This window comes from Diachasma alloeum, unplaced genomic scaffold (assembly GCF_001412515.2).
Source record: "Diachasma alloeum isolate Michigan unplaced genomic scaffold, Dall2.0 Dall_scaffold_00462, whole genome shotgun sequence".
NCBI classification, from domain to species: domain Eukaryota; kingdom Metazoa; phylum Arthropoda; class Insecta; order Hymenoptera; family Braconidae; genus Diachasma; species Diachasma alloeum.
Genome location: NW_021680595.1, coordinates 154,295 through 168,772, shown reverse-complemented (window position 1 = coordinate 168,772; position 14,478 = coordinate 154,295). Strand labels below are relative to the sequence as shown.

The following is a 14,478-nucleotide window of genomic DNA, read 5'->3' as shown; positions in this document are numbered from 1 at the left end:
TTTTGTAAACGGAGAAAATAAAATAGTCAACATTGCTATGTCGGAAGCCGCACATAGTAAACGTTATCAAAGTTTTGTAAGTATTACTATGGAACATGATGGTACCTCAATGGTGACAAGTCCTATGGATCTGGCAATAATTACTATGTTACAGCGTAAGCTCTAGTACGTAAAGCCTATTATAAAGTTTACTATGTTACGTAGTAGCTATACCATACCATAAAAAGTCTCATCATCATGTCGTCTTATCATATCAATAGTCAATTCCAACGTGATTAGCTGAAGTATTGAAAAATTCCATCGTTTACAATTTGAAAGTCTATTAGCGGAATTCAATAATTTTTGTACCATTAAATTCCTGATTTTTTATTTTATATCTTCCTGACGTCGCCATGTTTATCTAGATAATTTGGATCGTTAGATTTTTTCAAATGATTCTTCACCAAGTGAAGAGAAACGGAAAGAAATTGTACGATCAAACGAACTTACCTGTAAATGAAATTCGATCGTGATTACATGAAGAGCCTCGTCGAGAGATTTTAATAACTTGTAGTAGACTGCCTGCGGCTAGATGGAGCCACACGCCTTCAGAGACCATAGAAAAAGTTGGCTGTGGCACTTCGGCGTTGAGGGCTCGCCATCTTATCATTAGTTTAAAGTTAAGCAATAGTGTAGAAAAAATTGGACGGGTTTGGGAAAGCTAGTTGGGAGGGACTGAATCTCTCGACGAGGCTCTTCATATAATCACGATCGTACTTCACTTACAGATAAGTTCGTTTGATCGTACAATTATATTCGAGCCTCGTCTTCGAGATTTTAATAACTTGTAGATGTTCAGAGATCATCCAATTTTTTGTTTTTGTTTTTTTTTTAATCAAAATCCTAGATTTAATATGAATATGAATATTAAAGAGTTTAAAGACGAATGTTAATAGACAAAAAGAATGGTTATTGACTAAACTATATTCAATAGAACTTTGACAAAAAAGCTCTAATCAACGGCAATTATAGAAATGTACAAATCGTACTTCTAAACCTTTCGAGACTTACTCGTTTTCTCACAGCAGCTGGAGTTGCTGTAATGTAAGTTGAGAATTAGCTGTATCGACTTCAAGATGGCTATATGACAATATAATCCGTAAGGCCAGTGTTTATGGAGATTCGCAGCTATAAAACTCTCTGAATATAACGAACAGTATAAAGATGTTATATTTAAAATCTCAACGTACTACAGAAAGCTACCTTGGCTGCGCAAAAATGATGCCTTTCAAAACGGAAAAGGGGAAATAGGCTGTGGATCGCCTGGGCGAGAAGATTGCCACCTGTCTGGTATCGTGAAATCCAGATTTGACGCATCTTTGACACTGCTCTCAAGTTTAATGACAGAAAACGTTTGTCGTCTCTGCGAAATACTCAAGGTCGAGAGAAAGACAGATTTTCATTAAGATGAAGAATTGACAGATTTGCCTTGAGTGGGAAAGACCTGGGTGATAGGTGAGAATATACTCAAGATACTACATGTGAGTGCATTGTGATTTACCAGTACGTAGTTTGAAAATTTTTTGAACCTTTGGAATGTTGAATTTTTTCCCACTGTTTCTTGAGTTGATGGAGTTTACTGTTTCATACGCTGTTCCTTATTTGAACTCTGCCATTAAAAACGTGCAGGGTAATCGAACTAGATGTCAAACAGCAGTTAATTTTCTTTCATTTATAAAAATCCACAATTTTTCAAGAGTAGACTTTGTTAACGACAAAGAGAAACATTAACATCAGTCATGACACATGCACCTGTTATCAGGTGAAAGTAAAAGATCCTTCAAGGATTTGATATCGCAATTTGTTTCTGAGATGGGATAAATGAAAGCAAGGAAGCAGAGTTGAACTATCTAACAGGGGGAGACCATTATACCATCGGTCTCACGATTGGGATTCTGCGAATTGTGACAAATTCACAATTTATTCCCAGGCTAAATGTAGGGGATACGTAGAGAAAATTTTGTCACCAATCAAGATTGAAAAGGTGTCAATCGACACTGCAAGGAGATTGTCGTCCTACACGCATTAGATATTGCGTTGGTATTTTGACAAGAGGGACAGAAAAGGTCCATTTTTGGATTGAAAAAATCCTTCTTACCTAAGTTTTGAAAAAACTTAGATTGCAATGTACAGCTCCAGTATTTATTTTGGAAGGAATTTAAGATGCATTCGACCGAAGGCTTCGCAACAGTGCTAAGACTCTCGAACTGATTTGTTCAGATGAGAGAATTTTGTACCTTCCAACCCGTTAACGTAGGGAGTGCCTGCGATGTTATTAAATTTGAGCAAACACTCACAGGATCATAGGTCGCGAAAAAATACCTAAGAGCTAGGTGAATGATCAAAACATTGAGGAATTTATATTGTTGTGCCTTTCTCATACTGGCCAGATGTTTCGACTTGATCTTTTAACGCAGAGGTAAATTTCCAACCTAAGAAGACTGCGTCTGAAAGAATATTTGTTCTAGACTGATCACTTCAAGTACGAACTACTAAGGAAGATCTGGCTGAGGAGAATAAGAGATCATTCAAAATTTCCATAATTAATGATCATCTTGACTTTTTTTAAAATTCTTCCAAGTTTTTCAGTGTAGCGTATAGTCAATTCCAATGTAGATCCATACATTTTAATAAGCTTATGAGGCGAAAACACTCTAATGGAATAAATTTTCCAGATTGCAGATGATGAAATAGACTATGTATTGCGTAAATCGCTATAACGCATATCGTCTTTCATAAGGTGTTTCTAGGCAAAACTTGTAAAAGTCATTGATAAAATTAAGGTATTCACAACGCTTTTTGCTTTTTAATATGGCTCAGACAAGACAGAACCTTGACAATTTAATTTGGTGTTGGTACCATACTCAATAGCCGGAAAACCAATAATAAAATATCATCTAGATAATTGGATGATATGAAGCCTCCGAATCAATAAGATTCATGACCGGCCTCATGACTCGCGAAGCGAGAGAACTAGTCGCAATTCCAGATGGGGGTAGGAATTGGAAAAAATACCACCCATGCCAAAACAACGGAAGTTTTCATGCTCCACATGTACCGGGGCAGGAAATATACGACTTTGAAGACATTTCCATCCGTGAATGTGTCACAAAGTATTAGTTTTGGAAGGGTTTTCATGTCCTTCAATTGAAGTTGAGTTCTCATAAATTTGTTCAACCTTTTGATGTGAAAAATTAACCATTGCCAATCATGTGGTTCACCAACAGAAAGTTACAATGAGACGAGCTGATCCTGATAGGATTCTGATAGTAATCCAGAGGTTTTAACTACCTCTATGATCACATATCTGTTTATCCGCCCCTCAGGACTGTCCCTTTCAGTTCAGAGATTTGAAATTCTGGAGGAATTACCGATTGGTAAGGGCCAGAATTGAAGAAACTTTTATGACTCTGCAGTCTTTCCAGAATAAAACTATTAGAACAGTTTAATTTCCATTGGGAAGGAAATGCTCAAGAATGGCTGCAGAGATTTTTACCATTACTTCTTGCTCTCTTGAAGTAAGATAACTCTGGAAACGCTGACGTCCATCGAGAATCATTGGGACTATTGAGGAAATGCCTTTGGTTGGACCTGTTGTTCAACCTGAGGCATGTAAGGTTTTTGAACCGTCGGTTTTAACTCTCCATCTTAAAATAAGCTCCTTTGAATCCAATGAATTTAGATTCTCCTGTAAAGGTGGATAAATCTCCAAACCTTGACACAATTTTGAGGATTTATTTTAATCTTCTCAAGCTTCCCGAAAAGTGTGAAGCCATACAAAAATTAAAATGGAGCTGTAGCCTCAAGGGCACTAAAAATTCATTATTTTTCTCGAACCACACAACTTCTGGAAGACTAGATTGTCTAGTTTCTCTTCCTAGAGCAACTTCGACGAGTTACTCCCAATGTTACAAGGGCAGAACCTACGTCTTTTGAGATTGATTAAAAATCCTTTATCTCTATGGATCAATGGTTCGGTGCAGATAAAAGCAATCTCTGAATTCAGATTTGGTGGATATTTCCATAAATCTATGTAATTTGTGCATCAACAAATTCGAGACCAGCCAGAAACTCCAACGAGCTTCCAGATCACTCTGAAAAGAGATCTCGGTATCATGAGGCTTCGATGACCCAGGAACTCCTATATTCCTGAATCGAGTTCAGGTGGAATATTATTTTGCAGGTTTGAGGCCTTGAATGATGCGTCAGGTGCAGATGCAACAATTGCATTTGTAATTAAAGGCTTAGAGCCTTACTTTAATACGTCAGGCGCAGATGTACCTATCATAATAGTAGTAGACGGCTTGGAGCCTTGGATCAATGCGTCGTTGAAATAGTAGAACAAGGCTTGGAGCCGTGGGTCAATGCGTCAAGCGCAGATTCAACTATTGAAATAGTGGAACAAGGCTTGGAGCCTAAGGTGAGTGCGTCAGGCGCAGATGTGTCTAGCACAACAGGATCTGAGCTGCTGCTCGCCCTGTTCTGGATGTCAGGGATGAAGATCCATCTGACATATTTATAACAATCTCATTTTCAATTTCCTTGTTCTCGATTTTGTCTCTAGGACCAGGAGAACCAGGTAAAATGAGGTTAAGCTGAGTTGTTCGACACGGAATAAACTCGGCCTAAAAAAGCCTTTGACGTCGATTGGTTCTGTCTCTAGGATCTGACCCGAGCGTCTAAAAAGGCTGAGAGACATGTAACATCGCTTACCTTTATTTCCAATCGATTATTTATCCAAGGAAAAGTCGATAAGCCAATGCACGTAATATTTGCAATTTCACTATAGATTTCTAGATATTCCACACAATTTATGTGTTTCCTCTTCTTACAATCATCCATGACTATGGAAAAACTGTGTAAAAACGGAGAAAAATAGATTATTACAATAAAACAAACTGGAAACTCTGAAAAGCGTGCGTTCCACTCGCGCACATATGAAAACAATGATAAGATGGCGAGCCCTCAACGCCGAGGTGCCACAGCCAACTTTTTCTATGGTCTCTGAAGGCGTGTGGCTCCATCCAGCCGCAGGCGGACTACTACAAGTTATTAAAATCTCGACGACGAGGTTCGAATATAATCAGTGGTCACAATCACATCTGCCAATTACAAAAGTTCATCACCAACTCATAAACCGCGCGCGAATGCGTTTAGTTTTGTGAATTTTTTACTTAGAATATCCAACTTTTTCTCAGATTCATTGCATTTTTGCTTCGAATGCCTGAAAGACCAAAATGAAATTACTCAAATTCGAGGTTGATCTTTGAAAGATTTCCCTCTCTTGGTGTGGACTCCGCAACATATGATATTTGATCATTATTAACGAACCTTCGAGAAAGAGTTGTGTTACCATACTGCATTCTGGTTAACTAGAATCTGACGGTAAAAAATCGCCAGTGATATTATTTATTTTACGAGAAACTTGGTAATTAACTTCACACTTCATCAGAATTTTTTTCAAAAATTTAGTATGACTTCAGGAATATCCCTCACGCATTCGAAAATCCATCGTTTTCCATTCAAATTTACACTGAATGAAAAAAGTAGATTGTTCGATGAATTTCCTTGCTTTTTCATAATAAATTGAGCAAAATTTAAAAAAATTCCCAGTGTAAAACTTAACACTTTCTTGAATATTACGTGTACTTGAACAAAAAAAAGAAGTTTAGCCACTTATCCAACGTGTATGTAACGGAGTTAAGGTCGGCCTCGAGAAATTACGTGAGACAATTTTTCATGGGTAAGATGATTAGATCTTTTTCTTCGTGTCATTCAGATTTTCACATTAAATGTCTGATATCTTGGGACTTCCGACGAATCGCTTTGATTGGGGTGTTTTTTTGATGGTACATAGACGATGACTGTTCTTGTCGACAGGACTGTTCTTCTCGAAATTGATTAGTCGGGGTTGTCACAGTCGGTGAGCACCGCACGTGACTTGGAATTTTATTCCTGGATAACTGACCTACATACCCATTTTCTGGTAATCACGTTCAACGTTTATTCCACCCATATTCTAACAGTAATTGAAACGGAATGGAAAATGTCAGTCTCAGAACAATAGTGGAAAATTCAATGGATTAAATTTTGAATTTTCGGACTCGATTCATTAGGATTAATTGACAGGAAAAAATATTCAGTTCACTTATATGTACGTTGTTCTTCTCATTGACAGGGAATTTAATCCAAAGAAATTTTAATCAAATGCTCGCTAATCAATTACGGAGAAGTTAATGAACGGAAAACAATTCAATTTTAGCGATTTTTCTTTGTTTTTAAATCAATTATTGAGTAAATTTGTTACATTATTCAATAAAAGTTAGCTTGGATCGAACTACATTGCTTTTGAGCCCTGGAAAAATTTGACATCTTGTAGTGTATATAGAAGCGTTCCTAATATTTTTATGAACATAAAATTATAAATGATTAAATACTGAAATTTATATGTCGAAACTTTGTAGATGGCCCTGTATAACGGAGTAGCGGAGCACTGAATTATTTAAAGAACGACTCTACATTGAACTGGGACAACTAACTAACGAGAACATTTAGTGTCAAAATATTTACAGGATTCAATTAATAATATCCTGAAGTTGATTGTTAAATTTTTATAGGAGGTATTCCATGTCAAATGAGTCAACAGCTGACTCTCATCCTCTTGGAAATTGATCTCGATTTTTTCTACCATTGGGGGACTAGGAAAATTAGCTTTTAATTTTTTTCAGATTTTTTTAACAGCTCTTTTCGGAGATACGATTTTTTCTTTGTTTTCTCGTTTTTTTAACCCCCGACGGCGAACCAGAGGAAGGGGTATATACTTTTGACGATCTATAACACGACTCTTCGATATCTGTGTTTGGACGAAACTACATGAAAAACGATTCGAAAATAGTATATTGTGCATCAAGGGCGAAAAGTCATGGTTTCCCGCCCAAGGTGCACATGCTATTTTTTAACACGCCTGCAAAGAAAGTTCGTATTTTGCTCTTTGATGAGCGGGAGGAAAGTGAGTACTTTCCACCCGGGGGAGGGAAGTATTCACTTGCCTCCCGCTCATCAGGGAGTAAAGTCCGAACTTTCCGTGCAAGTGTGTGAAAAAATGAATATTTGTATCAGGAATAAGGAGAACATTCCGGGGAACTTAACTACGGAGCCCAATTTTTGATTAAGTACTCCGTTTCCCTACAAAATGCAGTAAAAAAAATGATTTGGGGACGGTGAAAATATTAAACCGAAATTCCCTAGTGAGCAAACAAAACATCCGTTGGTAAAATTGGTTAGTTATGTTGCGTAGAGTTGTATTAGTAATATAATTTCCGCAGCAGAAATATATTTCCCTAGTGGAGCTCGCAGTCCGCGGGAGTTATTCGAACCAATCGTAGAAACATCGCGTGTTTGATCAACTGCATACATGTAAATAATAGAGAATAATTATATTTGATTATCAAATACCCATGAGAATAAATTGAGTTCAAAAGGGGATAGGAAATAGAAGACACGAAATGGAATATTCTCAAAGTCTAGACACTGTGACAGCCCGAATAAAAGGTGATAAATGGTTATTGTTTAATAACGCCCCACGCGGAACTGTAATTTTCTCTCTTAAATATTTCTCTCGAATTTCTTAATCCTATCGTAAAAGTCTTTCTATTACGGTCGACACGACCTTCCACATTCGCTGAAATTTCTCCCTGTCTCTCTGTTTATCGTTATTCCTTTTGTCGAGTTTCTCGTTACTCTTTGCACATTCTAGTCCCATCGTAAAGAGACCTTTCCGAGTAAAACTCTATCATAAACCCATTGACAATTTTCCTTAATGAGTCTAGATGCTCCCTCGAGTCCTAATCCGGGACGAGTTGCCCTCTCCTTCTTGGGACCCCGGACCCTCTTCCCCTATTTTCGTTGCCAGATGTTTTTCCTCTCCCCCATTTGCCACGTTGGGCCCTACGTCACAGGCATCGCTACTAGAGAGTAGGTGGGACCCAAAGGTCAAGCGTTGTGGGGGTGAAATGGCCAGCCCTCGGAATAGGTAGCGTTGTGATTGGCTCCTTACCACGTCTTAGGGGTTGTAATTTAGACTTAAGGAAATTCTGTAAAGTAGCCTAAGAAGCAGAAGTTTGAAGTAAGAACACTCCTATCTCATCGTTCAAAGAGGAAACAGTTCCTCAAATTGTAATAATATCTTGGTCTAAATAATATTTTTGATTAAAAGTACAGAGTTTTTGAAGTTAAATAATTGTGAGTCATCAACATTATTTCGAACATTCCCGCTTCCAACGAGCAGAGTGCTTCAGCACTTCACGGGCAACTTACCCGCCACCTTCCTATTGAAATCCCTAAATTGAGAATCCTCATACAACAGTTTGTTATGTCCTACTGAAGTAACTAGGAGGACAGTGGCGTCAATGGAATTTAAAGCGCCAATTTTAATTGTAGATTCGTTAGCCGCCAAAGCTCTGATGAGCACTCCATCGAAGTCCAATTGTTTAATCCCAGAATATTTGGTTGGAAGGGTTGAATTGTGAAATAAATTCAACACAAGTCCTTAAGAGAGCACACAAACACTTTCATTCAAAATACTTCAACTTCAGACTTTAAACTTTGCACTACAAAAAAAAATGAATTTAATAAACTCTAGAAAACTATACTGAAAAACTATTTGAAGAGAGAAGCTGGAAGTTGAAAGTTTCACCACGAATATCCACAATGGAACTGACTTAAACTTAAACTTAACTCCAAGGGTTGGGTTCAGCAACCCCACTGGACCAAAAGTTGTGCGCGCAATCCTGGCCCAGGGGAGAGGGAAAAGTGAAACTCAAGGAAAAGCGGGGAAATGAAAAAAGGGGAAGAAGGAGAGCGTGTGACGTCGTGAAATTTTGTCGCGAAGGGTCTCAGGCCCTCAGCCTAGCGAAACAATGAACAAAGGAGAGCCCACACGTGTTAGTCACGTGAAACAGAGAACCTTTCGAAATAACCAGAACTGAGATTTTACGACATGGGACCGTAACCGTTAAATTTATTTTCTTCTCTAAATTTGGATTTTCGAGGAAAGTGTTTACTCAACGAGAATTTTGGAGAATTGTAAATTATAAGAATAAAACTCAAGTATTTGACATTTACTATTTCTGTAACGATTTTTCTCATGCTTGCGATGCTGTTTTTCGTTCTCTTTGTCCATTGTATTCCAGACTTTCTTTATTCTTCTATTTCCGGTATATTTTTTAATTTTCTGAACTATTTAAATTATTTTCCAACAATAATTCGAATCTCGCGGACTATTATGGCCGATTAATAGCGCCATCTATAAATTTCAACGTCAAGACATCACAAGTTACTGCTCTTCAGCTGTTACTGTTTACGCTACAGACATAATAAGACCTAGACTGGGGGTCTCCTGTGCTTCGTCGTCCCGTATTCCCTGTTCCCGGTGGTTCCTGAAGCTCCATGTATTGAGCATATGCTTATTAGAACATGGATAATTGATCTTTCTAATCGTTAGGAAATCATTTGGAGATATTTCGAAAATAGCTTCCAATATTTGGGAACCCAAATATTATTAATATTAATCACTTCAAAATTGGCCGTAGAATTCAGCAACAATGTCGAACATTTCATCTTTGACACTGTCAGTCAAAGTAAAATCATTCAGATAATCGATTGGTTCATAAACCGAATATTCAAAAAAAAAGTTGAAAAACTTGCATTTTTACAATGATGTCACTTTTTATTTTTGTCATCTTTTTATCAGTAACTCTTGTAATCAAAACAAGTATTTTAAGCCGTCAGACAAGTTGGGTTTCGTCCTCGATCCATCATAGATCTATTTTATGTACAATTTTTTCATTTCGAAATTGATTGACTTTGATTATAGACAGTATGATATAAATTTGAATGCATACTTATATGTTACATATTTTTTTATACATAATCGAAGTTGTTTTTGGGTATTTTGACCAAATTCGCGGAATTTCGTGAACAAAATAAAACTAAAACAGATCCAAGACGAAACCCAACTTGTATGACGGCTGAACATACTTGTTTTGATTATAAGAGTTACTGAAAAAAAGATGAGAAAAATAAAAGGTAATATAATTTGGAAAATTCTAGTTTTTCCATTTTGTTTTTCTGAAAATTCGGTATTATGAGGACTAATACCTAGGGATTGAAAAAAAAATTACCCAAAAACCTCTTGTAGATGGTACACAGTAAAAAATCCAGCGTGAGTTTCGATTCTGAGTGCCCACCAGACGGAGTGAAAATAAGTCCACACCGTTTTCGGTGTGAATATACGGAGTTAATTCATTCCGGAGGGAAATAGAGCGAGTGGAATGAAAATTGACACTGCCATGGTGTTAAAATAAATATATTAATCAACACAATTCGGCGTGAAAAATGAAAATTGACCCCGTACCAAAAATTTGACTCCGAGAGAGGTAATTTTAACACCGAAATATTTAACCTCTCACACCAGAGACAGCAACACCGATTTTCTTTACTGTGTAGAAAATGGAGAATTTTGACCAATCATAAATTAAAATTGACTGAATAGAACCCGAGTTATTGGAACGAAAAGAATGAACAAAAAAATTCATATCTCCGAAATGGGCTGTCGAAAAAATATGAAAAAATGAAGAGATAATTTTTCTAGCTCCCTAATCGTAGAAAAAATCGAGATCAATTTCCAAAAGTATGAGGGTCAGTCGTTGATTCATTTGGCATGGAATACTTCATAGATTTTCTCCATGGGTACTTATTTAATTTTTTGCCATGCGGCGCCGTGCTCGAGGAGTCCTAACACTTTCCGTAGGATGTCAAATGGAAAAATGACACAAATAAACGAATGAATAAATGAATAAATAAATTGTTCTTGGTAGAAATTTCCTAGAGAAAATATTTTTTGCAGAAAAGTTTAACCATCGATCGATTTCCATTTTTTTTTCTTTCATCACACTCGTGGGATCAATTTGTTATCCATTGCGGCACATAACAGTCCCCCACTTTTTGTCTTATTGTAGTAGTATATGTGCACAAAGGAAGAAATAATAGAAAATTTGGCGCGCTTGCACCCTAAATTGGGTTCAATTGACTCTGGTAGATGCACAATTGAAAAAATTACTGTTCCATTAGATCTTTTCCTCTAAATCGAATAATTCTGCCGGAATGGGTCAGTGAACTTTCCGTTCACATAAGAAATATAGAATATATTACGGATGACACGAATTGAATATTGTTGCTTTGGAAAATTTGTCTGTACGTACGTAATTTTTGGTCGAATTGGCAATGAATATTTACTTTGCGGGCACCTGATTTTCCTCGATGTTAGAAAACTGAGTCTCGCTTACTATCCAGCACGGTAATTTATCTCTGAGTTTATAGAGAAAAATTGTCGTATTTTTTCTCCGTGTGAGCTGTCATCGTTCTCTCATAGCGTATTAATACCCCAACGAAGCCTCCACTCTCCTAACATCGATACTTCTCGTCATCTCCGTGCTGAAAAAGTTCGAATTATTTAAACGTGCATTCCAGTTCGACCTAACATGTTCTCTCGTATTTCTAAAATTATTCTAATGACATATTATCAGAACGAAATGATATGAAGCAAGGGTCAGATTCAATGAGGATATATTTTCATTGAATCCAATGATTCATTTGTCCTTATTTAATTCATCACTTGAACAACTCATGATGAATGAATTTTCCCAACGTTGGCAGCCGACATTGACCCTACATTGGCAGCCAAGATTTTCCCAACGTTGCCAGCCAACATTGGCAGCCGCCATTTTATCAAATTATAATTGAACTCATTTGAACAATCATTTTTACGGTATTAGGCCCGAAAAACTGCGATTCAAGCCTCGCTTCGCCCGGTCAAATCCAATGACATGAAACATTGTACGTCACATGGTAACCAAGGTATTATCTGACAAATATTTTTATCGTCTGATGACAATGTACTATTTCAGTTATTGTTGAAAAAGGATCGGTCACATACACACATACACACACACACATATACCTACATACACACATACATCTGGCAATGGTCTAAATAGTTATTCTGATTCCAAAAAAAAATAGTATATTTCGATACAAGTGAAACGGAATTTCCACGAGTGTGAAGTTGGCTGTCCGAGGCGAAGCTGAAGGCTGCCAATCACATGAGCTGAAAATTCCCGTCTCACATGCATCGATCAATATTTTTTAACTAGTTCTACAAATAAAGGAAAAGACTTTGCGACTAAACAAGAAGGCACTATTTGGCACGAGGTAAACGTACCCGAGTGGAAATTCCGGTCAGGTCTTGATCAAGTTTGGATCAGGTTAGACTTGACCACTGATCAGGTATTGATCAAGTTGACGGATCCGGTCTTGATCAGACATGTTACGCCTCTGACCAATTCGGATTTGATCAGGACGAATGGATCCGAACTTGATCAAGTCAACTGTATGAAAACCGGATAACCTATCTGTCAGTATCAATAAAAATTATTAATGATAATTAATCCAAAACAAAAGATAATGCAATTTTTCACCGTAGGCCGCCTCTCTTAATGAATCTCTCCTGTTATTACCTCTGAAAAAGCTTATTATTATTTTACCGATGCTGGAGATCGAACCGAGGACCCTATGATTGCTAATCCTATGCCCTAACCACTATGCTATCACGCTATTACTATTGAGTAAACTCTACATTGCCTATATGATTTGTATCGGGGTATTCGTTGAATTTACGATTATTCCTGATTCGCGGATATGCGTGTGTATTCTCAGAGATAGAATATGCTCAATTAAATTTTTATTTATTTTATTAATGAATAATAATAATGATAATAACAATAGCACTAATAAATAAATAGACATTTGGTGATTTTTTCTCTCAAGATCATTTGCGTGTCAGTTTGATACTTCTCTAATACGTATTTACGGCATCATCATCCCTCCCTCCTGTACATTTGAGAAGGGCTGGCTGTTAATTAAATTGGTTAATTAAATTAAATTGATTTTAATTATAGTATAATGATCCTTTTTAAAGATTGAAAATAATTATTGATAATGGTTGATGAAACTTAATTTGAATAGTATAATGATAGTTAATTAAATTATCTGAAAAACTTATTAAAATTAATGTCAGGTGGACCGGATCTGAATCTGATCATTTTCTCTTCAATTAACCCCGTTCAAATGCCGATCAAAGACATCAAATCGGAATTTGATCAAATTGGCCCGAGTGGAAATTGCTTCAGGCCCACCTGAAGGACGATCAGAACTTGATCAGGTTTTTGTAGGGTTCGACTGATCCGGTGATTCCTGATGAGAACCTGATCAAATTCTGATCCAGCAGATCGGATCCGAAAAACTACAGGCGGGTTCAGACCAAGTTCTGATCAGGTAGGTATGATCAGATGATGCCTGATGAGAATCTGACCAAGTTCTGATCTAGCAGATCGGATCCGAAAAACTGCAGGATGATTCAGATCAAATTCTGATCAGGTAGGCACGATCTCATCCTGAGGTCGGCTGCCTGACCCCAATTTGATCAAATTCCGATTTGATGTCTTTGATCGGCATATGAACGGGGTCAATTGAAGAGAAACTGATCAGATTCAGATCCGGTCCACCTGACATTAATTTTAATAAGTTTTTCGGATAAGTTAATTAATTATTATTATACTATAATTAAAAGAAATTAAATTAAATTAATTTAATTTAATGAATTTAATTTAATTAATCAATTTAATTAACAGCCAGCCCTCAAATGAGCCCTTATTTGAGCCCTTCTCAAATGTAAAGATGGGAGGGATGATGATGCAGTAAATACGTATTAGAGGAGTATCAAACTTACACGCAAATAATCTTGAGAAAAAAAATCACCAAATGTCTATTTATTTATCAGTGTTATTGTTATTATCATTATTACTATTCATTAATAAAATAAATAAAAATTTAATTGAGCATATTTTATCTTTGAGAATACACACGCACATCCGCGAGATCAGGAATAATCGTAAATTCAACGAATACCCCAATACATATCATATAGGCAATGTACAGTTTACTCAATAGTAATAGCGTGATAGCGTAGTGGTTAGGGCATATGATTAGCGATCATAGGGTCCCCGGTTCGATCCCCAGCATCAGTAAAAAAATAATAAGCTTTTCCAGAGGTAATAACAGTAGAGATTCATTAAGAGAGGCGGCCTACAGTGAAAGAATTGAATTATCTTTTATTTTGGATTGATTATCATTGATAATTTTTATTGATACTGACAGGTTATCCGGTTTTCATACAGTTGACTTGATCAAGTTTGGATCCATTCGTCGTGATCAAATCCGGATTGGTCAGAGGCGTAACATGTTTGATCAAGACCGGATCCGTCAACTTAATCAATACCTGATCAGTGGTCAGGTCTAACCTGATCCAAACTTGATCAAGAC

General features: G+C 36.8%; 1 protein-coding gene across 3 annotated transcripts in view; it reads right to left on the bottom strand.

The window, feature by feature from the left end:
* The window catches only part of LOC107042422 (torso-like protein), a 250,234-nt gene that overhangs the window by 174,384 nt on the left and 61,372 nt on the right, over positions 1 to 14,478 (bottom strand). For 2 of the 3 annotated variants that reach the window (XM_015263465.2, XM_015263467.2), the window contains exon 2: positions 11,335 to 11,532. The gene's annotated coding sequence lies outside the window, so the exon portion shown is untranslated. Of the gene's footprint in view, positions 1 to 11,334; positions 11,535 to 14,478 lie in introns of those variants that run through there. The other variant, XM_015263466.2, reaches the window with a different exon arrangement.